The sequence below is a fragment of the Mesocricetus auratus genome, unplaced genomic scaffold, assembly GCF_017639785.1.
Source record: "Mesocricetus auratus isolate SY011 unplaced genomic scaffold, BCM_Maur_2.0 Super-Scaffold_100013, whole genome shotgun sequence".
Classification (NCBI taxonomy): domain Eukaryota; kingdom Metazoa; phylum Chordata; class Mammalia; order Rodentia; family Cricetidae; genus Mesocricetus; species Mesocricetus auratus.
The window spans coordinates 72109341-72134739 of record NW_024429196.1 but is presented as its reverse complement, the minus strand read 5'-3'; the positions used below and the strand labels follow the sequence as shown (position 1 = coordinate 72134739).

The 25399-nt window shown below is 43.3% G+C and overlaps 1 long non-coding RNA gene across 3 annotated transcripts; it reads right to left on the bottom strand.

Moving 5' to 3' along the window:
- Positions 1 to 1434: 1434 nt before the first annotated feature.
- LOC106020813 lies at positions 1435 to 16014 on the bottom strand. Of its 3 annotated transcripts, XR_005880955.1 has the most exons (8): positions 15567 to 16012; positions 15067 to 15272; positions 13810 to 13934; positions 8502 to 8651; positions 4434 to 7147; positions 3784 to 3854; positions 2358 to 2425; positions 1435 to 1725 (listed from the first exon to the last, which is right to left on the bottom strand). It is a non-coding gene; the product is annotated as an uncharacterized LOC106020813 (long non-coding RNA). The 3 variants fall into 3 exon arrangements; XR_005880956.1 differs by lacking the exon at positions 15067 to 15272 and having other exon boundaries at positions 15567 to 16014; XR_005880954.1 differs by lacking the exon at positions 15567 to 16012 and having other exon boundaries at positions 15067 to 15560.
- Positions 16015 to 25399: the final 9385 nt, after the last annotated feature.

The following is a 25399-nucleotide window of genomic DNA, read 5'->3' as shown; positions in this document are numbered from 1 at the left end:
GATCCTCGTGTCTCTGTCTCCCCAGTGCTGGAATTACAAGAATACACTCGGTACTTTTTTCTTATGTGGATGGATTCTGGAGAGCTGAACTCCCCGCCCCAGTCCTAAAATATACACTCGTTTAAATGTGACTTCTTCTTGCTTCTTTTTGTTTTGAGACAGGGTCTGCCGTTGTAGCTCAGGTTAGCCTGGCCTCTTATCCTTTTGACTCAGCCTCCTGAATTCTGAAATCATTGGTATGATAAACCACCACTTCCACCTGGTGATTATTTTGTTTGCTTGCTTATTTTGGTAGCTCTGCCCATGTCACTCAGCAGTCAGCCCAGCTTGGTCACGGTGGAAGATCTTCCAATGTGTTAAACAAAGTACATTACAGTTTGCCACTGTTTTATCTAGACCTTTTACCTCAGAGTTGAAGAGATTGCTCAGTGGTTAAGAACACTTGCCAAATAACACCTCAATTGGAGATATTTTTTCTATTTCTAATGTGAGGGATTACCTATGCACACTTCATCTAGGCAGGGCTTTCAGTGTAATCATCACTTTGGGGACATTGTGTTCTCATTTACTTAGAGGAGTTTCCCAATTGGCCCCAAGGCTTCCTTTTTTACTTGCTGCTTGTTTAAGATCTTAATATGCTTCCCAGTCTTCATTTTGTTGCTGATTCCTAATCGCATTGCACTGGTTAGCGGGGATATGACATGAGCTCAACACTGGATAGTTGCTTTCAAAATACATTGAACTCTTATGAATTAGTAGCATCAAGACACATGACTCAAATTAAAACAGTCAACCATTTCAATGGATACTTCTTCAAAGAAAATAAATTATTGTCTAATAATGCTATGAAAAAATGCCTGCCCCAAATTGTCAGTCATCAGGCAAACGCAAATTAAAACCATAATTCTATAACACCACACTACTAAGGCACACATGGAGAAACTGATTTTTTTTTACCATGGCAGCAGAAACAAAAATTGGGGTAGCTACTTGAAAACACATCGCCTCATAAAGTTAAAGTTCTACTTTTAGGGTTACATTCAAGAGGTCTGAAGAAGTATGTTCTGACAAGAATTTGTGCATGAAAGTTGGCAGCAACAATGTTCCATGTGTGGGAGAAAGCACATGGTACTCGCCTTTCTCCACTGGGCTCATTTTGCTAACACGATGATCTCCAGTTCTATCCATTTTCTTGAAAATGACATAATTTTATTCTTCTTCACAGCCAAATTGTGTTGTAAACTCCATTGTGCAAATAATCCACATTTGCTTTATTGCTTCATCTCTTTATGGACTCCTAGGGAATTCTGTTATTTGACTGTTGTGAATCCTATCCCATTGCACATGAGTGTAGAGAGGACAGTGTTGTTACTAACAATCATATGGCATAACACATCCAGAGTTCATCAGGGATGAACTAAAAGCAATACCGCATTAACACAATTGGTTATTATTTAGTGATAAGAAGTAGAGTTAATGCATGCCTCATCATCTTGGAATGGCATGACAAGTAAAAGAACACAGATCAAAAACAACAGCCACACATTGTACAATTGTGTAGATGGGAAAAGCCACAATCAGTGAATCCATAAGGACATGAAGCTAATGAACAATGCTCAACATCAATGAAGACAGAGGTTGTAACGAGTCTTTGTACCGCCAGTTCCCCAATATTGATGCAGAGACTTGTAACGTGTAGTCTTCCTGCCCGACGCCTGGGTCCTGCTGCAGTTTTAGCCCCCAAATAACACACAAGACACAATATTAATTATGAAACTGTTGGCCGTTTGCTATGGTTTCTAATTGGCTAGCTATGACTTAAATATTAACCCAGAATTACTAATATATATTTTTATAAGGACTTACCTTTCCAAGGACGCAGCCTCATGCATCCTCTTCCCATAATCACATGGCGACGACTCACCCTTGACTACATTTCCCAGAATCCTCTTAGACTCCTAGTCCCACCTATCTTGCTTCCCTATTGGCCAACAGTGTTTTATTTATACCAATCAAACATATACACAGAAGGACTTCCCCCATCAGAGACTTATTATTAATTATGAAAACTCAGCCTTAGCTTAGGCTTGTTCTGAACTAGCTCTAATACTTAGCTCATTTACATTAATCTGCATTGCCCCACATGGTGTTACCTCATCTTCGTTCTGCTCACCTTGTTTCCTCTGCATCTGACTGGCAATTCCACCTCTTTTCTTCCCAGAGTCCCCTCTCCAGAAATCCTGCCTGTTCTCCCCTGCCTAGCTATTGGCCATTCAGCACTTTATTAAACCAATCACAGTGACACAACTTCACACAGTGTAAACAAATATTCCACAATAAGAGGTGACCCTACTTACTCAGACTAGGGGATTCCTCTCAAAGGAGACAAAAATGCTCTGACATCAATATGATGACCACCGCTAGTCTGTGGGATGATGAAAGTCATTCAGTTATCACATCAAATAAGCAAATTACATGCTACTGACAAAGCCATCACATAAGATTCATAAACAGAAATATCCAAGGGGCACTGAGGAAAAGACAAAGCCTGAAAAACCGGCACAACAGCCCGTTACTAGCAACAATGAGGTCGCCTTTCCAGCGGCATCTTGTGTAGCCTCCACATGAGCTTTCTGTACATGATAAGGAGACAGTTTCAAAACACGGGGTGCATATGTAAATATGGTTTCATATAAACGTACATATTCTATAGTCCAATTTCTAAAGAATCTATTTCCTTACTTGTGTAAAAATACTGAAAATAAATGTATCCAGTGTCCAGCACTGTTTTGCAAAGGAGGAGGAAGAAAAAGACTTCTAGCCCATCCAAATCCTACACTGGTTGTTGCTGCTGTTGTTTGCTTACATTCACTGAAGTTGCTGATGTTCTGGAATAAGGGTGAATTTCTATGTTATACTAATGAAAGGAAGGAAGAAGGGAGGGAAGAAGGGAATAGAGGGAGAGAAGGGGAGAGAAAGTTGGAGGGGGAGAGGAAGATGGAAGGATGCAGGAGGGAGGGGGGAGGGAGAAAAAAGGAAGGACAAAAGAAAGTGAGCATTAAGTGCATGATGATGGGAGCTGTGTGAGCTCCTTGTGTGTCTGTGTGAGCAGCCGCTCCTTGTGTGTCTGTGTGAGCAGCCGCTCCTTGCGTGTCTGTGTGAGCAGCCGCTCCTTGCGTGTCTGTGTGAGCAGCCGCTCCTTGCGTGTCTGTGTGAGCAGCCGCTCCTTGCGTGTCTGTGTGAGCAGCCGCTCCTTGCGTGTCTGTGTGAGCAGCCGCTCCTTGTGTGTCTGTGTGAGCAGCCGCTCCTTGTGTGTCTGTGTGAGCAGCCGCTCCTTGTGTGTCTGTGTGAACAGCTGCTCCTTGCGTGTCTGTTAGCTGATAAGCCTGGCTGAGGTCCCCATGCTTCCTCATCAGATCCATGCTTGGGCTTCAGTCATGACAGCATGGGAGGGGCTGAGCTCATCTCAAGAAAAAAGGGGCGTCCCGAGCTCAGGACAGGGCTGAGCTTTTGACTCCTTCTCTTTACCACATACTCACTCCATTCTTCCTTCTTTTCATTCCTTTTATCTCTCACAACTCATTTCTCCTTTAGGGGCAATGTATGCTGCTTGCTTTATTTTGTATAACTCTTTCTTTGTATCTACACATGTGTAGGCACACAAGTACCATAGTGTATATATACAGGTTAGAGGACAGCTTATGGAAATCAGTTACTTGTCTCCACTATATAGGTTCTAGGGACAGAATTCAGACTTTCTGGTTTAGTGGCACATGCTCTTACCCACTGGGCAAGCTTGTCAGATCATTTTATCCACATCTCCTAGACTTACACTCCATCTTTACTGTTTATATCTGTGAGGAAAAATAGAGCATCAAATAAATAGTTTATAAGGGTTTCTTTATAAAAATAGTCTGCTAACATGGGGAGACAGCAGTACTGTCACAGAGTGGGGAAGCTTTTGTGAGTTTCTTTAGGGAAGAAGAATAAATAGCAGGGATATGCACAGATAGATACACAGACTGTAGATGGCCAGAGAGAGGGAAGCACATAAGTCATATGGATAGTAGAAAAACAGATAATAGGTAAAGAGATGCATCGATGGTAGATGACTGTCAGATAAAGGATAAGCAGATAGATATATGTAGGTAGGTAGAAAGACAATACATACATGATGGATGGATAGATAGAAAGAAAGATAGATAGATAGATAGATAGATAGATAGATGACTAGTAGGTAGGTACTAGCAATGGATGGATGGATACATAGATGTAGGTAGAAGATTGATAGGTAGACAATACATACATGATAGATGGATAGATAACAGATGATAGATAGGTAGATGATGTATAGGTATATAGATGATAGAGATCAATAGGTAGAAAGATGATAGACATAGGAAGGTGGATAGATACTTTACATCTGGACTTACCCAATGATATTCTTCGTGTGGCCGTGGGAACTGAGAAGCCCTGTGGTCTACCATCTTCAGGCAGGATACTGGGAAAACAGGTGACCTGTCTTGAAGGGTCAAGATTCTCAGGGCTAGTGGTTCTGATTCCAGATCTGAGGACCAGGGGTTGCTCTGGAGAGCAGAAGGCCCACATGATGCTGGAACACTCAGGCCTAGAGCACATTCCATCTTCCTTTGAGCTTCTGTCCTGTTGAAGCCAGCATGGATTAGTGGTGTGATTTCATCTGCCTTCTTCAGTCTCTCGGGCAAAATGCTGACTCTACTAGCAACATCCTTACCTCACAGGCACACTTAGAAATGCCCGCTAACTAAATCCATAAAAGTAATTATGTCAGCATGTGACTGTCACTCCTTAGCCTTGTATTCACAGCTTTCTTTGGGCCACCAGCTCGCAAATAATGACACGGAGATTGCTTATTAATTATGAAAACTTAGCCTTAGCTTAGGCTTCTCCCACTATCTCTTATAACTTAAATGAACCCATTTATATTAATCTACATTTCACCCATGACATTTTACCTTTCTTTTACTCTGCATGTTCGATGCCATGTCTCACGGGTGTCTCCCTGCACCTCGTTTGCCTCCTCCTACATCCTGTTTCTGTGCCTGAAAGTCACCCCGCACCCCACCTACTTATGGGCCAGTCAGCCTTTGATCGCACCAGTCACAGCAGTGCGTCTTCACGGTCCAACAACATAGCCCTGACAGGACTAGAGGGAGACATGGCCATCAGAACCTGAAAGGAGTTAGAAAAATCCTCTGCTGGAGAGAGCGTGAGCCCGCAGGGCTGCCTCCCTCTGTACACACTCAAGCATAAAACCTGCCTTTCCCTGACTTGCACAAGGGTCTGTGGAGGTGCAGGCTGAGGAAGCATGGGAGTGTTCAGAAGAGAGATCGGCAGACCACACACACACACACACACACACACACACACACGCGCGCGCGCGCGTACACACATGCTCACACATACAGATTCATGAATGAGGGGGAGGTGACCATTGGTAAACTCCTATAAAGAAATATTTTTAAGAATTTATTTATTTGGTGTGTATGTGCCACGTGTGTGCACGTGTGTTATTGCCACATGTGTGCACGTGTGTGTCATTGCCACATGTGTGCAGATGTCTGCAAAGGTCACAATGTTCCCTAAGAACCATGGGAAACCAGTGCAGCTTCCTGGGACAGAGAGCCGGATAGAGTCGGGCTGTTTGAAGTAGGATGGAGCTCTTAGACCAGGATTTGCCGTACGGTGGCCAACTTGCCTTGTGAGCCTGACAATGATTGCAGTCTGATTTCTTCCCGCTCCAGTTAGCACCTCACCCTGGCTTTTGTTCTCCTGTGTTACTGTGGGAACGGCGAGACCAGCTGCCGATGCGCTTGTGCAGGCCCTGGGCAGCAAAGCTGTGCCGAGTGGACGAGAGTTCCCTGGTGATTACAATTTGCACAGCACTTTGTTTTCTGAAATTGCTTTGGAGAGAACTCTTGCAGGCTCAATTGAACTTTATCTCAACAGCTTTAGAAACGAGGCACTCATTTCAAAAACTGCCCACAATTCATTTTTAATTCACTTTTAATTGCTCTTTCAGAAACAATATTTGAAGAAAGATCTCATGGCAATGAACAAATTATGTTCTCTCTCTCTCTCTCTCTCTCTCTCTCTGATTCTACAAAACAAAATGTGGGGTAGAAGGGATGCAGGACAGAGGAATTCTCATTCTAATTTGCCAGATGATCCAAGTCCTCCAGGGGGTCCTGCAGTTGCTCTGCGTTCCCAGACCAAGCCTGTTCTTTCTGGAGGGTGAGCTGGGGATGCCCTTGGACCCACATGGGAAAGCAGCATCGTTCTCCCTACCTGCTACCGTCCCTGCCAGCCTGCACATCAGTGATCTGAGGGCTGTCTGTGATGTTTACCTCATTTGGACATGAGGTATAGGAGTAATTCTAGCAGAATAATCCAAAGTGGGGGTGGTGCTGGGAAGATGGCTCCCTTGGTAAAGGGCTTGAGGTTGATCCCTAGGACCCATGTGTTAATAAGAGAAAAGGCCAAAAGAGTCGCATCGCATCGTTGACAATTGTAAGCCCAGCACTGGGGGGGAGGAGACAAGTGGATCCCTAGGGCTCACTGGCCAGACAGCCCAGACTAAAGTGCAAGCCTCAGGCCGCTGAAGACACGATCTCAAACAAAATAAGGGGAACAGAACCTGAGCAACAACACCTGAGGTTATCCTCTGACTCTGGTCTCTACATACACAAACACACCCCGACATACATGTGCACCCACACGCATAAACATACACACACAAATAAAGTAGCCCTGATGCTTTTTGATAACTGTTATTGTGTTTACTCACTAATACCAGCCTCATACAGTTGTGTGTCCATACACACCCAGTATGTCAGTGGAATGTGGGGGAATGTACCTCCATTAGAGGCAAATTCTAGGTATTCTGATCACAATCATGTTCCACTGAGATTTGTGGCCTGAGAGCCACACACAGCATGTTTTCATGTTGCCACGGACATTTGAAGTCACTTCAAAGGTCTTTCAAGGCAGTTTTCCTCATATGGAAGGCTTCCTTGTAGAGTATCTGGAGACCAGAGTTATCACAATCTGATTCCAAATCTATCTCTTTAAGACGCTCTCCCGTAGATTCCAGCAGTGACGTCTGGATCTGTGCAGTGTGAGGAGAAGACAGCAGATAAGAAACCCCAGAGCACAGCCTTTCATCGTATTCCAGTGTGGACGGAACTCTGGGCTCACTGCATCATGCTGAACTTTGACCTCTGACGCTTGCCTACATTTTGAGCGTCAGTTCTCAAGGTCACCTGGCTTCATCTCCATAAACATTGCTTTGCCTTACACAAATGCTCTCCTATATTATGGCACAGTTCTTGCTCATTGCTGTGACAACCTGAGGCGCCCCTGCACAGCTTAAGTTCCAGTTCAAATGCTAACCATGTGTGGTGGCTCCCAGGCCATGTGTCTGTCTTGAGGGAAACTCTTAAGTTGCAAGGTCTGAATTTGTTTCCTGTGACTCCCTTCCAATTCCCCCAGATGAAAGTTGGTTTGTGCTTGAAGTAATTCTTTATTTATATGCAATTACAATAAAGAAAATGGCTTTCTTTATTGGTTTATAGGCCTGAAATTGGATATAGTAGCACCCCTCAGCACACACATCCAAAATGAAATTTAAAGTGTAAAGCAAGCATAGTAGACACTAAATAGAACAACAGCAATACTGAGTAAAATAGTGACCCTTAGATCAAACTCTGTAGCATCACAACAGTCTACTTGGTAATGGTCACAGCTGCCTACTGACTAACGAGAAGATAGCATATATGATGGTGATATGCTGAACAGAGTTTGTTCATGTCCTGAGCAAAACAGAGAGGGACGGCTCAAGATTTCAAGTTACTTGGAATGGCAATTTAACTTTGTGGCTTGTTCCTTGAATATCCCATTTACTATTTTTAGATCTCTGTTGACCACAGGTAGCTAAAGCTACAAATGGTAAAAACATGAATCCAGGAGTGGGCACACTGTAAAATATCTTAAATTCTAGCAAAAAGGACCTATGTCACTGGAGACACTTGATGCCAGTTTTGTCACTCCATCCATCTATCCAACACACAGTTGTGTTCTCAATGCATCCCGAAGTCACAAGGGAATCTCTAGAATGTTGTCAAAGACTTAACTCTGTGCCTGCTGGAGTGAGCAGGTGGTGATGGCATGAGACCCGTACCCATGATAAAAGTGAGTTCAGGACTTAAGTCCATAGTGGTGATCTGGGTGAGGCCCATAAATCTAGGGCAAAGTGCCAGCATTTCAGTGCTTTGATGAAAGGCAGAGGGAAAACCAGAATCAAATGTGTGTGGCTCCAATCAACTTTAAATGCCTCGAGTCTCACTCCAGCCTGGACGTGGCTAGTCTCCTACATTGCTCTGTTACAGATTGCACTGGCTGTCCTGGTTGCCTGGCTTATGCACACCCTGGAGGCCCAGCATGTTCCCCCATCATCCCTGTACCTGTTTTCCTAGTGGGCTTCCGGCCAGGACCACAGTGGACTTCAATGGATTCATCGGTGGCACGACACTCTAGCCGTAGACCTCTACAGTTGCCAGGAGATCCAAAATGCTTTCCTGTCTGTTGCCTGAGTGCATGACCAGTGGGCCTCCCTTAAATAAATAAACAAACAAGGAATGGTTTCAGAACAGCTCAGTTGGTAGCAGCTGCAGATGCAGAGAGCCAGTTACCACCCAAATGCAGACGAATACCAACCTGCATGGGAAGACAGCCTAGCGAACGCCTGCGAGCTCACCTCGGCTGCGCACAGAAGGCCAGCCTACAGAGCAGTTCTGAGGGATGCTGCGGAGACTGCTGAGGTTTTAAGTGTGTGCATTAGTAGTACACATGAGAAAGAAGTCACCCTGGGGGGAGGGCTGACGGGGCTGCTGTACAGCACAGCCTGTGCCAGAGTGAGTGGTTGCAAGCAGGCATGCATGCTTGCAGACAGACCTCAATGTGCTACGTGCGGGGCTCTGCATGCACAGCAAGCTCTAGAACGTTAAATAAGCTCTGGCGTGTGCCTTCTCCGCAGCGCCTGGCGTGTGCCTTCTCCGCAGCGCCTCCCTCTCTCCTCGCCTTCTCCCTCCTTCTCGCTCTCACTTGTCTGTATAACAGTCTCCCAACTATGACATTAAGGAGGTGGAGGTGGACTTGATGGTTTCTAAACCAAACGCCAGGGCTGGCATTTAAAATTCCAATCTGCTGATAACTTCTAAGCTAATATGTTGCAAGAGAACACTTACATGGATTTCTAAGGCATTTTTCTTTTTAAAAAAAGATTTTGTGCATGTGTGTTTGTGTGTGTGTGTGTGTGTGTGTGTGTGTGCATGTCTGTCTGTCTGTGTCTGCATGTCTGTGTCTTTGTGTGAATGTGAGCAGAAGTCAGTGGACAGCTTCAACTGTCAGATACCACCCCCTGATTTTTGAGATACGGTTTTACTTCAAGGACAGAAAACCTTCCCTCCCCTCCAACAAAGGCTCACAATTGTCATGGATCTAACAGGTGCCAAATAGAAGGACAAGCATAAGAGAGCCACAGGGAGCAGTGTATAGGCTCCAGTGGTTTCTCTTTAATAGTGCTACAATTATCCCACAATTGCCTTGGAGACAGGTAGACAAGCTTTGGGGGGGGGTTGTAGTCAGTTTGCAGGAGGTACTTGCTTTGGGGACTACCCCCATTTCTTTGCATTTCCCTTCTGCCAATATCTGTAATGACTCACCTTGACATCAGCTTGACTGAATTTGTTATCATCATGGGAAAAAAACCAAAACCAACCCTCTGGACATGTCTGTGAGGTGTTATCTCCATCAGGTTAACTGAGGTGAGAGGACCCATCCTGCCTGTGGGCAGCATCATTCCATGTGGGACCGAAGGAAAAGGAGAAAGTGTTTGCATGCTAGTTTCATTTCTGTTGCTATGATAAAATATCCTGGCAGAAGGCAGCTTAGGGGAGAAAGGGGTTGTTTTAGGTCACAATTCCAGGTCACAGTAGATCACCACATGGACAACACAACAGCAGGGACTGAGTTACATCACATCCGCAGACAAGGACAGAGAGAACAAAGGCACACGTGCTTACTACCAGCTCATTTCCCCACTCTTACACAACCCCAACCCAAACCCAGGGAATCCAAGAGCTCTTGAGTAAAGTGATACACTTTGTTTTGTATGAAACTTGGGTAGAAGTACACCATCAACAAAGTAAGACTCTAGTGCCTGGCCTCATGAACACGTGTCCCCATGGGGTGGGTCTGTAACTAACGACTGTAAATATAGAATATTTCAAGTAATGTGCATGATTATACATAACAGGTCACATACCTATGGGATCACTTCATGGTGACCAGGGAATGCAGAGAGAAGACCTGTACCTTCAAACACGTACCCACGACCCACTTTCTTTATCTGCTCCATACCTCCTAAAATGTTCAGAACCTCCCAAAATAGAGCCACCATCTGGGGAATAAGCCTTCAACATACAATCTGTGAGGAAATTTTGGTTTTCAAACCATCATAATTGAGAATGATTCATACATGGTTGGGTGGACTTGTGATGGATTCTCAAGTCTTTTACTTATTGGAATGGAGAAGATCCTACATAGGTTTTGCTGTTTTAGTTTTTTTTTGTGTGTGGGGGGATGAGGGATACTATTTGCATTTTATAAAATGTCAGCCTTTCAAGAATGTAGAGTAGGACCAAAGGTGGAAGGTCATGTTGGAATCAATTTCCATAGCAACAACTCAGATAAGAACAGTGATGAGATGTCAACATCAACAGGATGTAATGTTGATAGCAACAGTAAGCTGGGGGAAAGGAGTCTGGCTTTGGACATGGTTGAGTGTGGCATTACTACAGGACATTTCCTGGGGAGGTGTGGCCAGATGTCTATTCACACCACACAGGGCACTGACAACACACCAAAGAAACAGCTCTGCTCAAGTCCAGCTTGGTGAACTAATGGGTTTATTCAGGCAACTAACAGAAGCTTAGATTAGGGGCAACTTACTGGATCACTGATGACTCAAAGACATCACGGGAAAGCTCATCCATCCAGCGTGACCATTCATGACAGCCACATCCCTGTGGCTCCATGCACTCCTGGCATGCATCTCTACCTGAGACCAAGTGTTTCCTGCTTTTATAGCCTCAGGGAGGGGGTGTGAGGCAAGTGACTTTCTAAGTTTATTGAGGCTTGTAAGTTTCATTAACTTCTCGAGTCTTCCTTCCTCAAGGAGAGAATGGCTCAATTGGAAAGAGACAGTTAAAGACTTGTTATAAGATCAGGTAGAAGTAGCACTGGACAGTATGAATTGAAGTGCCAAGGAGGGAGGGAAGGAGGCAAGAAGGGAGGGAGGGAGTGTACTGCACTCCAGTTAAAGATTCTACAAGGCCAAATGATTGGATTTGGAAATTATAGAGAGTTAAAATGCTGCAAACCAGAGATTACTTCTCTTGGGTTATTTTAGTTCCTTTGAAAGCCATCCATCACCCACAAAACTCCAAGGAGTAGCCACAGCAGGGTGTGAACCTGTTGGAACAGTTCCCTGGTTTCCTTTACTATTACAACTGATGGGAAACTGGGCTGAAGGTATGCTTGAGAAGTTAAGGTTTGAGAGAATCGTAAGATATGAGCATGTATTAAAAGGAAGTGATTACAATGTAGACAAGCAAATTCACTGTGCTTGACAAGTTGAGGCAGGACAGGGAGGTGACACACTGGATAAGCAGAGAGGGTCAACAAGGTAGGAATCCAGGTGGTTTTGAAGATGACCAGAGCAAAGGTGCTAGAAAGAGGGTGATATTTGTGGGCAGTAAATCCAGCAACACAATGCTGACATTGAGGCTGCTGAGCAATAGGTGACAGGAAGTCCTGTGTAAAGGTCAATAAAGCACTGTTGGCCAATAGGGAAGCAGGATAGGTGGGACTAGGAGTCGAGGAGGATTCTGGAAAAGAGAAACACAGGGAGTCATGATGTAGCCGCCATAGGGGTAAGAAGTCTAGACCCTTTCTCCGGCAAGAGAAATACTTAGATTAGCAATTATGGGGTAAATACTAAAGTCAGAGATAGCCAGTAAGAAACCAAGCAAATGGCCAACAGCTTCATAATTAATACAGTGTCCTGTGTGTTATTTGGGGATTCAGACAGTGCAACAGGGCCCAAGTGGCTGGCGGGGAAGGCTGCACCCAGCAATGATGGATTTTTGTGGTGTTTCTAGAGGAGTGGATGTTCATGGTGGTGGAGAGAAGTCAGTGTATAATTTGTTGAGTTTTGAAGACACCAAGAACAACTTTTTAATGGGACTCATCTTGAGACTTTCATAGGAAACTCATGAAATAAAAACTTCTAAAAAATGATTTGTTTTATTTTCAATTGCATGTATATGTGGGGGTATATTGTGAGTGTAGATGCCCCCCCAGTTCAGTAGAGAGCATTTGATCCCCTGGAGGTGGGAGTGTGAACCATCCAACACGAGTCCCCTGCAGTGCACGCTCTCCACCACATCTCCAGCCCCAAATGGAAACTACTATTTAAATAATTTGCAAAAATACTAACTGCATAGAGCTGGGATTTTATCAGTCCTGCAACCTAGTAAAAGAATTCTCTCTCTCACACTCAATAACATCAAATAGTCCCAAAGTGATGGCGAGCACACAGCTTGCTAGAATATCTGCTTGTCTCAGTCAAACTGAGATTCTCCCTGTGGCACACAGAGTTATTCAGACCTAATTTACACAAAGTGTATTAGCATAACTTCATCTTCAGCACTGTGAAAGAAAATGGACCACTCTGATTCCACGGAGTCCTTGCCCCTCAGGATCAGTCTGGGCTCCTTCAGGAAGCCTCTCCATGAAAGACAATGAATGTGCTGGTGTACTGTTGTTTCAGATTTTGCTGATTTCTGTTTTACGTTTGTTTGCTTGCTTGTTGAGAGAGTTTCACAACCTACCCTTGCACTCAGTATAGCCCAGCCTAACATAAAACAGTAATCCTCCTGCCTCGGCCTCTGGAATTTATGGACACATTACACCATACCCAACTGAAACCTAAATGTAGAAGCATTGTTCAGATGAAATAAGAGGTTGTAGAATGAGGGACCAGCAAGGGGAAGGGTGGGTTATCTGAGGGAGTGTGGTGAGTGGGGGAGGGGGACATATCAGCAGATGCAAGGGGTGTGTGTCAGCAGCTGGGGGGCATGTCAGCAGCTGTGAGGGTCCACCCTCACCCTCAACATGAGAACACTGAAATAGCCACATTGCTTATTGTGACTGGGAACAAGTACAAAGGAGAGACAGGCTCCTGCCACCAGCATAAGTGAAAAGTGAGAGCCTGGATGGCAGAGGCAGCCCAGCAGGGCAGTCCTGGTTGCCTCTGGACCCACACTGTGTCCCTCAGAGAGGCCTTCTGGGCAGACTAGGAACTCGGAGAACCAGTTTTTCTCTCTAAGATGATTGCTGGACCCTTCTGCCTAGGTGCTGATCATAAGGAGGCATAGATGCCAGAGAGCAGACTTCCCAACCCCTCTCTGAGCTCCGGGCTGAACAAAGGTGGAGAGTTTGAGCCAGTCGGGTCTTGCATGCCGACATTTCCTTAGCACTCTGTCACTGAGTGGATGTATCACACAGCTCAACCTACTTAATCAGAAATCTTGTTACAGTGTGCCCCCTCCCTGTAGGGAGCGGAAAGAGCGGTGGTGGAGGGCTGTCTCCCGTCTCGGGGGAGCTTCACATCTGGGTGGGAATAACACATATTCAAACAAAAATCACCTTTGTAGGAGGTCGGTGGGTGACCGAGAGCTGGGTGCAAGACCTGACTTTTTAGACTGTGGAGGTCAGGAATGCGGCAGTCACACCAGGGCGAAGTCAAATCAGGCTGGTCTCAGGACAGAGCTCTGAAGATACAAAAAGAGGGAAGACAGAAAGAAGCCACCCTGAAAACAGCTGGCCCTGGCCCACTGCAGTGTCAGGGCCACCCCTGCAGCCCACAACCCGCCTGTTCTCTGCGCTTGCCTATTTCTATCTGTGGGGCTTATGGGCTGGTTTTTCTCACATTCCCCTGCTCTACTGACAAGCTCAAAGTGTTGGGGATCTGTGTTTGTTGTCACATTGGCAGGCGCTCCCAGAATCTCTAGGAACATACTGACAGCTACAATTGAAGGGTATACCATCGCCTTCGCAGCTCTTTCCAGGTCAGGTGCTCACAGGGTCTGCTCTGGCACGCTGCCCCACAGACTGGAGACAACTGGCAGAGATAGTCGGACCCAAACTCCAGAGAACAGACAAGCCTCGCCAGCCGTCAAGTTCCGGTTCCTTTGTGATCTGCCAAAGCCAACACCTGCCCACTTACATCAGCTCCCTGGAACAGGGCACTGGGACCATAGCTCAAGTCTAGAAAGTGCTTGCCACACAAGTGTGAGAACCTCAGTTCAATCCCCAACACCCATAGAAAAAGTCAGGTGCAATGGTGCAAGCTTGTAATCCCAGCACTGGGAGCTAGTGGTGGATGCTGGGATTCGATGACCACTTAACCTAGCTTAATTGTTAAGCCCCGGGTCCCAATGACAGACCTTATCTCCAAAAGCAAGGTTAGAGAGATAGCTCAGCAGTTGCAGAGGACCCCAGTTCAGTTCCCAACACCCACATGGTGGCTCACAAATGCCTCTAACTGCAGTCCTAGGATAAGCTGATGTTCTCTTCTGGACTCCGGGATCCTTCATGTGCATGGTACACACAATCTCGTGCAAACAGTATGTATGCACACAAATGAACAAATCTTTTTTTTAAAAAAGCAAACAAGGTGGGTGGCTCTTAAGAAATGATCCCTGACCTCCATCTGTATTACTATGCACATGCTCTCAGTCTCACAAGTGCACACACACACACACACACACACACACACACACACACACACACCTAATACAGAAAATAAAGAAGCTTCCTGAAGCAAATCAAGCTGTTTGTCACATTAGGGACTTCTCTGGGCTCCCTTCCACTTTTTCACTGTTTCTCTCTGCATCGTCTCACCTTCTGGTCTCACTCCCCATTCTTGCTCCCAAGTCATTCGGAAGATTCTGAACTCCAGTGCTGGTGAAGACGGTCCTGAGTTGACCTTGTTTTTGCCAGGTCCAGCTTGCTTCCTCCTTAGCTCTTACCACTAAGCAGATGGTGGCTCAGCAACAGTCTTCCTAGCCAGTAGGGACACTGCATCCCCAAGGCAGTTAACTTAGGTCCTACCAGTATGCCATTGAGAAGTGTGCCAACACAAAGTCAGAAGGTTGATAAGTCTGTTCTCGCCCGAGCTCATCACCACACCACCTCAAGGCTTCCCAGTGAGGAACCTTCCGCTTCTCCCACGCCACCCCATCTCTCTGCTTCGCTCATAACCAATCTCCGAGTTGGGTGAGAAGTGTCAGCAGTTCACAGGGAGCCTCCTCCATCCTGCCAACCCTCAGCAAAGACAACTCCTCCACGTCCCACCACAGAAATCCACCCCCAGAGAAATCCTAAAATAGCAGGAAACCTACACGCCATCTTCCTCCAGGCTTGAAATCCGTGGCGTCTGTGGCAGCGGCGGCAAAGTTTGCTCTTCATCTCATTTGTTGTATTTACTTTGTGTTAGTGGGAGGGGTGCCAAGGAGTGGTGAGTCAGAAGGAAGCTGGTTCTCTAAGTTGGTTCTCTCCCTTGGGGGTCAAACCCAGGTTGGCAGGCTCGATGACAGGAAGCCCTGTTGCTTGCTGAGCCACTCACAAAGTTCCCCTTTTAATTAAATGCAGGAGTGATGTCTCTGGGATCCGTACAGAAGAGCATTGGCTCCCGTTGCAGACTGAAGACTCTCTCAGCAGCAAACACATCTATTGCTAGTGCGTTCTTGGCTGTGATGAATTTATTAAAACTTTCCAAGTAGCAGCTGGAGACATGGCTCAGCGGCTAAGGGCACACGCTGCTCTTGCAGAGGAACTGAATTCAGTTCCTAGCATCCATAGCAAGCTGCTCCTTACTCCCTGTGATTCCAGCTCCAGGGGATTGGCTCCCTCTTCTGGCCTCCATAGGCACCTGCAACATGGGCAAATGCATACACAGGTAAATAAAATAAATCTTTAAACAGACAAAATTTTCCAAGTAAGCTGGTCCAAAGTGATATGAGGGCAATGATAGAAAGAATTTTGATTTTTGAAGGTATGTAGGCTATTGTTCCTGAATGGGTATGGAGAAATGCTGAATTTATTTTAACACAATGAACACAATATTCCAAAAGACTGGAAACCTTTATGCTTTAGAAACTCCATGCTCTCCTACACACACACACACACACACACACACACACACACACACACACACACACACACAGGACATATCCTATTGGAGACCTTACACTCTAACTATATCAGAGCATGTGAAAGTCAGACAACTTACAGGAATCAGTTCTCTCCTTCAACTTTTTTGAGGATCCATGGATTGAACTTGGATCACGAGGCTTGGTAGTAATTCTCTCTCTTTTTTTACATATATTATATTATCATGTTTACATATTACATTTCATTATTATTATAAATATGATTTAAAATGTTAGAGAGATGGCTCACTAATTAAGAGCGAATATTGCTTTTGCAACTCAAGTTTGATTCTTAGTACACAAACATCTGTAACTGCCAGACCAGGCAGAGCTAACATCCTCTTTTGGCCTCATCAGACAGTTATATTCATGTGTATATACTTCAACACAGACTTACAAGAACACATATGATTAAAATGAAAATTAAAACATTCAAATTGAATTTATTCACGTAATTTTTATTAGGCTGCCAATTTTTCTTATTACTTTAATTTTAAATAGCTAGCTTCACATGTCAATCCCAGTTCCCTCTCCCTCCCCTCCTGCTGCACCCCCCCACCATTTTCCCCAGCCTCCCACCCTATCCCCACTTCCTTCCACATAGGGGATATCTAGAGTCTGTCATTTCACTCAGGGCAGGGTCCAGGCACTCCCCTAAGAGTCCAGGCTGAGAGAGCATCCCTCTTTGTGTTATGGACACATGAAGTCCATTTGTATACCAGGAATAAACACTGATCCACTGCCCAGGGCCCAATAGGTTGCCCAGGTCAATTTTTATTGATTTCAAAAATTTAACCAGGCTACAGAACATATTTTAACATGGATTAGTAGTAAGTATGTTTCCTTTTTTCTTATAATTATTTGGACTTAATGAAATATATATACATGTATATATATATATTTAGAAAACTGATTTTCTCAAAGCCAAAATATCAAGGAGAAAATGTTGAGCTCATTCCTGCTGAGCTCCTAGAGGGAACCTCAAATGTTATTACAAAATTAGATCTAAGATAATGGAGTCTGGTTACCAAATTAGAAGAAAATGACAAATCATGACTAAGTTCAGAATCTCAATAAGGTATAAATAAAAATACTGTGAGACATGTGTTTGAAGTAATTACTTAATATAAATTTTAATGAAGTTCCATTGTAGTGTGTGTATGTGTGTACTCAGAATCTTGAATGTTCACTGAGGCCTCAAGTTCTCTCATAAGCATAGAAAATTTGAGTGACGTTTAATATTTTTTTCTTTACAGATGACATTTTGTTCTGATCATTGGTCATATTTTTCGGAGCCAAATTAATTCTTTATATTTCATTTTAAATATAAGTTTGCACATTATAATTTACCCTTCTTCATGATTCTATCTGCTTAAGTCTGTTTTCATGTACTTTCTAAAGAAATGTCAACAAAAATGATTTGTGTTTGATTATCTAACTTTATGTATGTGGTTCTCTACATGGATGGAAAACAATTCTATCACTGAAAAAGTAAAGTGAGTTCTTTTTTTAAATTTATTTTTAAATTTAGATTAGAAACAAGGTTGCTTCACATGTCAATTCCAAGTCCCTCTCCGTTTCCCTCCCCTCTCCCGTGCCCTCACACCAACCTCCCAATAGTCCTTCATTTCCCCAGGGAGGGTGAGGCCCTCCATGGGGGTGTCCATAGTCTGTCATTTCATCCAGGTCAGGGTCTAGACCCTCCCCCAAGAGTTCAGGGTGAGAGAGCATCTCACATTGTTGGATGGGAGTCCAAAGTCCATTTGTATACCCAGGATAAATACTGATCTACTACCCAAGGCTCAATAGATTACCTAGGCCTCCTCACTGACACCCACATTCGGGGGGGTCTTGATCGGTACCATGCTGGACTCCCAGGCAACAGCCTGGGATTCAAGAGCTAATCCTTGTCAGGTCAGCTGTTTCTGGGAGTTAAACCAGCCCAGTCTTAATCCTTTTGGTCATCAGTCCTCCCTCTCTGTCACTGGCTTTCTTGAGTTCAGCTCAGTGCTTAGTCATGTGAGTTTGCCTCTTCTTCCATCAGCCACTGAATGAAGGTTCTGTTTCCTAGACTCTCTGGCTCAGGATGGTTTCTTCTAGTGCAATCCATTTGTCTGCAAATCTCAGGATTCCAGTGATTTTTTTTCTGCTGAATAGTGCTCCATTGTGTAAATGTACCACATTTTCTCTATCCATTCTTCTGTTGAGGGGCATCTAGGTTGCTTACAAGTTCTGGCTATTACAAATAATGCTGCTATGAACATAGTGGAACAGATATCCTTGTTGTATGAATGTGCATCTTTTGGATATATGCCTAAGAGTGGAGTTGCTGGGTATTGTGGTAGATTGATTCCCATTTTTCTGAGGAATCTCCATACTGATTTCCAAAGTGGCTGAACAAGTTGGCACTCCCACCAGCAATGGAGTAGTGTTCCCCTTTCTCCATATACTCTCCAGCTTAAATTGTCATTGGTGTTTTTTATTTTAGCCATTCTGACAGGAGTGAGATGGTATCTCAGAGTTGTTTTGATTTGCATTTCCCGGATAGCTAAGGATGTTGAGCACTTTCTCAAGTGCCTCTCAGCCATTTTAGACTCCTCTATTGAAAATTCTCTATTTAGTTCTGCAGCCCACTTTTTAATTGGATCCTTTGGTGTTTTGGAGACTTGCTTCTTGAGTTCTTTGTAAATTTTGGAGATCAGCCCTCTGTCAGATGTGGGGTTAGTGAATATTTTTTCCCATTCTGTGGGCTGCCTTTTTGTCTTGCTGACTGTGTCCTTTGCTTTACAGAAGCTTCTCAGTTTTAGTAGGTCCCATTTATTAATTGTTGATCTCACTGTCTGTGCTACTGGTGTTATGTTCAGGAAGCTGTGTCCTATACCAATTTGTTCAAGGATACCACCCACTTTCTCTTCTAAGAGGTTCAGTGTGGCTGGACTTATGTTGAGGTCTTTGATCTATTTGGACTTAAGTTTTGTGCATGGCAATAAACATGGATCGATCTGCATTCTTCTACATGCCAGCCTCCAGTTATGCCAGCACCATTTGTTGAAGATGCTTTCTTTTTTCCATTGTATATTTTTAGCTTCCTTGTCAAAGATCAGATGTTCATACATGTGTGGGTTAATATCAGGGTTTTCAATTCCATTCCATTGGTCTACCTGTCTGTTTTTGTGCCAATACCAAGCTGTTTTGAGGACTATAGCTCTATAATAGAGCTTGAAGTCAGGGATGGTGATGCCTCCAGACGTTGCCTTGTTGAACAGGGTTGTTTTGGCTATCCTGGGTCTTTTGTTTTTCCATACAAAATTGGTTATTATTCTTTCAAGGTCTGTGAAGAATTGTGCTGGGATTTTAATGGGGATTGCATTGAATCTGTAGATTGCTTTTGGCAGGATTGCCATTTTTACTACATTGATCCTACCTATCCAAGAGCATGGGAGATCTTTCCATTTTCTGAGGGCTTCTTCAATGTCTTTCTATAAAGATTCAAAGTTCTTGTGATACAGATCTTTTACTTGTTTGGTTAGCATTACCCCAAGGTATTTTATGTTGTTTGTGGCAATTGTAAAGGGTGATGTTTCTCTGATTTCTTTCTCAGCCCTTTTATCATCTGTATATAGTAGGGCTACTGATTTTCTTGAGTTGATCTTGTAGCCTGTCACTTTGCTGAAGGTGTTAATCAGCTGTAAGAGTTCCCTGGTAGAGTTCTTTGGGTCATTTATGTAAACTATCATATCATCTGCAAACAGTGAAAGTTTGACCTCTTCCTTTCCAATTTGTATCCCCTTGATCTCCTTTAGTTGTCATATGGCTCTGGCTAGATCTTCAAGTACAATGTTGAAAAGGTATGAAGAGAGTGGACAGCCTTGTCTTGTTCCTGATTTTAGAGGAATTGCGTTGAGTTTCTGTCCATTTAGTTTGATGTTGGCTGTTGGTTTGCTGTATATAGCTTTTATGATGTTTAGGTATGTTCCTGTTATCCCAGATCTCTCCAAGACCTTTATCATGAAGGGATGTTGGATTTTGTCAAAGGCTTTTTCAGCATCTAGTGAGATGATCATGTGATTTTTGTTTTTCAGCTTGTTTATATGGTGGATTACATTGATGGATTTTTGTATGTTGAACCATCCCTGCATCCCTGGGATGAAACCTACTTGATCGTGGTGAATGATTGTTTTGATGTATTCTTGGATCCGATTTGCCAGTATTTTATTGAGTATTTTTGCATCAATGTTCATGAGGGATATTGGTCTGAAGTTGTCTTTCTTAGTTGTGCCTTTGTGTGGCTTGGGGATCAAGGTTATTGAAGCCTCATAGAAAGAGTTTGGCAAAGGCCCTTCTGCTTCTATTGCATGGAATACTTTCAGGAAAATTGGTATAAGCTGTTCTTTGAATTTCCGGTAGAATTCTGCACTGAGGCCATCTGGACCTGGGCTTTTTTGGTTGGAAGACTTTTGATGATTGCTTCTATTTCCATAGGGGTTATAGGTCTATTTAAATTGCTTATCTGTTCTTAATTTAATTTTGGCAAGTGATAGCTATCCAGGAAGGCGTCCATTTCCTTTAAATTTTCCAATTTTGTGGAGTACAGGTTTTCAAAGTATGACCTGATGATTCTCTGAATTTCCTCAGAGTCTGTTGTTATGTCCCCCTTTTCATTTCAGATTTTGTTAATTTGCATGTTCCTGCTGTTTGGTAAGTTTGGACAAAGGTTTGTCTATCTTGTTGATTTTCTCAAAGAACCAACTCTTCGTTGCATTGATTCTTTGTATTGTTTTCCTAGTTTCTACTTTATTGATTTCAGTCCTCAATTTGATGATTTCCTGGCATCTACTCCTCCTAGGGGAGTTTGCTTCTTCGTGTTCTAGAGCTTTCAGCTGTGCTGTTAATTCTCTAGTATAACTATTCTCCAGTTTCTTCATGTGGGCACTTAGTGCTATAAACTTCCCCCGTAGCACTGCTTTCACAGTGTCCCATAGGTTTGGGTATGTTGTGTCTTCATTCTCATTGACTTCTAGGAAGTCTTTAATTTCTTTTTTTATTTTTTCCTTGACCCAGGAATGGTGCAGTTGTGCATTATTCAATTTCCATGAGTTTGTAGGTTTTCTGCAATTTGTGTTGTTGTTGAATTCTAATTTTAACGCATGGTGGTCTGATAAGATGCATGGAGTTATTCCAATTATTTTGTAGCTGCTGAAGTTAGATATGGTGCCAAGAATGTGGTAGATCTTTGAGAAGGTTCCGTGTGGTGGTGAGAAGAAGGTATATTCTTTTTTTGTGTGTGGATGAAATGTTCTATAGATATCTGTTAATCCCAGTTGGGTCATTACTTCTATTAGACCCTTTGCATCTTTGTTGAGTTTCTGTCTGGTATTCCTGTCTAGTGGTGAGAGTGGTTTGTTGAAATCTCCCACTATAAATGTGTGGGGCTTTATATGTGATTTAAGTTTTAGTACCATTTCTTTTACGAATGTGGAATGCCTTTGTATTTGGGGCATAGATGTTCAGGATAGACACTTCATCTTGGTGGATTTCACCTGTGATGAGTATGTAATGACCTCCTTCATCTCTTTTGATTGATTTTATTTTAAAGTCTAATTTGTTAGATATTAGGATTGCTACCCCTGCTTGTTTCTTGGGTCTATTTAATTGGAAAAAATTTTCCCAGCCTTTAACTCTCAGGTAATGTCTGTCTTTGAGGCTGAGGTGTGTTTCTTGTATGCAGCAGAAGGATGGGTTCTGTCTTCGAAACCATTCTGCTAGCCTGTGTCTTTTTATGGGCGAGTTAAGGCCATTAATGTTGAAGGATATTAGTGACCATTGATTGTTCATTCTTCTTTGATTTGGAATCATTGGTAGTGGTGGAATTATGTGTGGAATTTCACCCCTTTGTTCTTTTGGCTGTTGGTAGAGTGGGATTCTCTAATACATATGTTTTTCTGGTTGTAGGTAACTTCCTTGGGTTGGAGTTTTCCTTCCAAAACTTTCTGTAGGGCTGGGTTAGTGGACATGTATTACTTGAATCTAGTTTTGTCATGGAATATCTTGTTTTCTCCATCTATAGTGATTGAGAACTTTGTCAGGTATAGTAGTCTGGGCTGGCATCCATGGTCTCTTAGTGTTGGTAGAATGTCTATCCAGGACCTTCTGGCTTTCAGAGTTTCCATGGAGAAGTCAGGTGTAATTCTGATAGGTTTGCCTTTATATGTTACTTGGCCTTTTTCCTTAGCTGCTCTTAATATTCTTTCTTTATTCTGTATATTTGGGGTCTTGATTATTATGTGGCGAGGGGACTTTTTTGTGATACACTCTATTTGGTGTTTTGTAAGCTTCTTGTACCTTCATTGGTATGTCTTTCTTAAGGTTGGGAAAGTTTTCTTCTATGATTTTGCTGAATATGTTTTCTGCCCCTTTGAGGTGGTTTTCTTCACCTTCTTCTATGCCTATTATTCTTAGGTTTGGTCTTTTCATGGTGTCCCATATTTCCTGGATGTTTTGTGTTAAGGATTTGTTGGACTTAAGATTTTCTTTGGTTGATGAATCCATTTCTCCTAGTGTATCTTCAACAACTGAGATTCTCTCTTCCATCTCTTGTATTCTGTTGGTAATGCTTGTATCAGTAGTACCTGACCATTTGCGCAGATTTTCTATTTCCAGCCTTTCTTCAGATTGTGTTTTTTTATTGTCTGTATTTCAGTTTTCAACCCTTGCACTGTTTGCTTTGTTTCTTGCAATTTTCGGTTTATCTTTTCGTCCATTTGTTGCATTTTATGAATTTTTTTGGTTTGTTCTTTCTTCCATTTCTTGCATTTTTTGGTTTACTTTTCCTTACATTTCTTGCATTTTTTAGTTTGCTTTTTTCTTCCATTTCTTGCATTTTTTGGTTTGTTTTTTCTTCCAGTTCTTGTATTTTTTGGTTTGTTTTTTCTTCCCTTTCTTGCATTTTTTGGTTTATTTTTTCCTCCATTTCCTGCCTTTTTTGCTTTGTTTTTTCTTCCATTTCTTGCCTTTTTTGCTTTGTTTTTTTCTTCCATTTCTTGCATTTTTTGGTTTGGTTTTGCATCCATTTCTTTGAGGGATTTTCCTACATCCTCTTTTAGGGCCTCTATCATTTTCATGAAGGTCGTTTTAAGGTCATTCTCTTCTACTTTATTTGCATTAGAATGTTGGAGTCTTGCTGGTGTGGGGTCTCTAGAATCTGATGGTGTCATATTTGTTTTCCTGTTGCTGAGTGTGTTTTTATACTGTCTCTTTCCCATCTCTTCTTCAAGTGGGTGCAGAAAGGGCCCCTTACTGGTCTGGTGGGTAGCAAGTCCAATAATCTGGTAGTTCTTCTATACATCGTCCTTGTTCTGGTCCCATGGGTGGAGAAGAAGGCCAGGAATCTGGGTTGCTTAGCCTCCCACCTGGTCCCCTGATCCCTTTGCTGGATCTGCTGTTTTCCTGGTCTTGTTGGTGGAAAAGAAGACCTAGAATCTGGGGGGCTTGGCTCCCACTGGGGTTGGAAGCTCTGTGCAGTTCCCAGGCAATCCCCAGGCACTGGAACACAGGCCCAGATGAAGGGCCTGTTTTACCTGGTCCCCAAAAATTCTCTTTACTTGCTGAGCTGTTGCAGAATATTTGGTTACACTATGAACCCCAAGACTGTGTTATTTACTGGGGAAAAAAAGCCTGCTTCTAGTTGTGGTGTGGTTCAGCCTTAGCACATACCTTTAATCCAAGAGCTTTCTGCTTGACTATTGTAAACAGGATTAACTAAAGTCAATCATAGGTCAAGAGAATGAGTAAGCAACTGGTTGACAGGAAGTGAACATAGAGAGTAGGATGGAGTTAGGAGGACAGATAGACTCACAGGAAGTAGAAGGGAGGGTCATTCAGTTTGAGGAGTTTGTTTGAGGCAACATAGGTCTCTTTCTGGGATAACAGTGGAGGGGGAAGGTCAGCTGGCTGCGTTCTCTGCTTCTTTGAGCTAACATGTTTCCACCCCAGCCCCTGACACCTAAGTCTTTATTGATAAAATAGGACAATAGAGACTTAGTTAAAAATAATACTGAGTGATCTCTCCAGCCTTGGGTGTGTGTATATATATCGTAGCATTGATGTGGGTTAGATCACTTCTTTAGCATCTATAACACAGTTCATATCATAAAAATCCCATGACTCAAAACTAGCATGTTATCTTTCATACAGTAAATTAGGGACATTGGTCTCCAGAGCACAGAGCTGTGTTACATGCTTGGGTGAACAAGTCTGAAATTTAATCTTGTAAGTATATAAATTCTTAAATCCTTATTCTAGCTGTTCATTCCTGGTATACAGAAATAACTGATGCTTGTAAACATCCCTTGCATCCTGAGAGCTTGTTAACTGTGTCCATTGCATTGGCTAAAAACTCTTCTGGGCTTAGCATCTGGTGCACATCTGGGATCTTACTTGGAAGACTGAGGCAAGGCAGAACATTTGAGACCAGGCTGTACACACAGCTTCTGCTTCAAAACAAGTAAGAACCCAACAAAAACATGACAAGCATAGATTAGAGAGCTATCTTAAAGTCTTTTTCTGATAGTCCCAGAACCTTTGTAATGGCAGAGTTTGACTAAATCTGTCAATCATTCTTCCTCGCCATGCAATTTGCTGCATTATTTTAAAGTTGTATTTTATTTATATGTGTATATATGCTTGGTGTGTGTGTGTGTGTGTGTGTGTGTGTGTGTGTGTGTGTGCATGCATGTGTGCACATGTGGCCAGAGGCCAGAAGGGAGCATAAGATTATCTGGAGCCAGAGCTATAGTCAGTTGTGGGAGCTGAGAACCAACTCAGGTCCTCTGGAAGAGCAGCAAACACTGAGTCATCTCACCAACTTCTTGGTGCTCCCCCCCAGCCCCCCACCTTGCCTTTTGCTCTGCCTTGTAATTTTTGTTGAAAGTTGAACCGCATTATGCCAAGTAGTGGGAGAAGGTGCACAGGTTCCCAGCGCTGAGGCTCATCTGACTCTGGCAGCAAGGATTCCAGGTTGACCG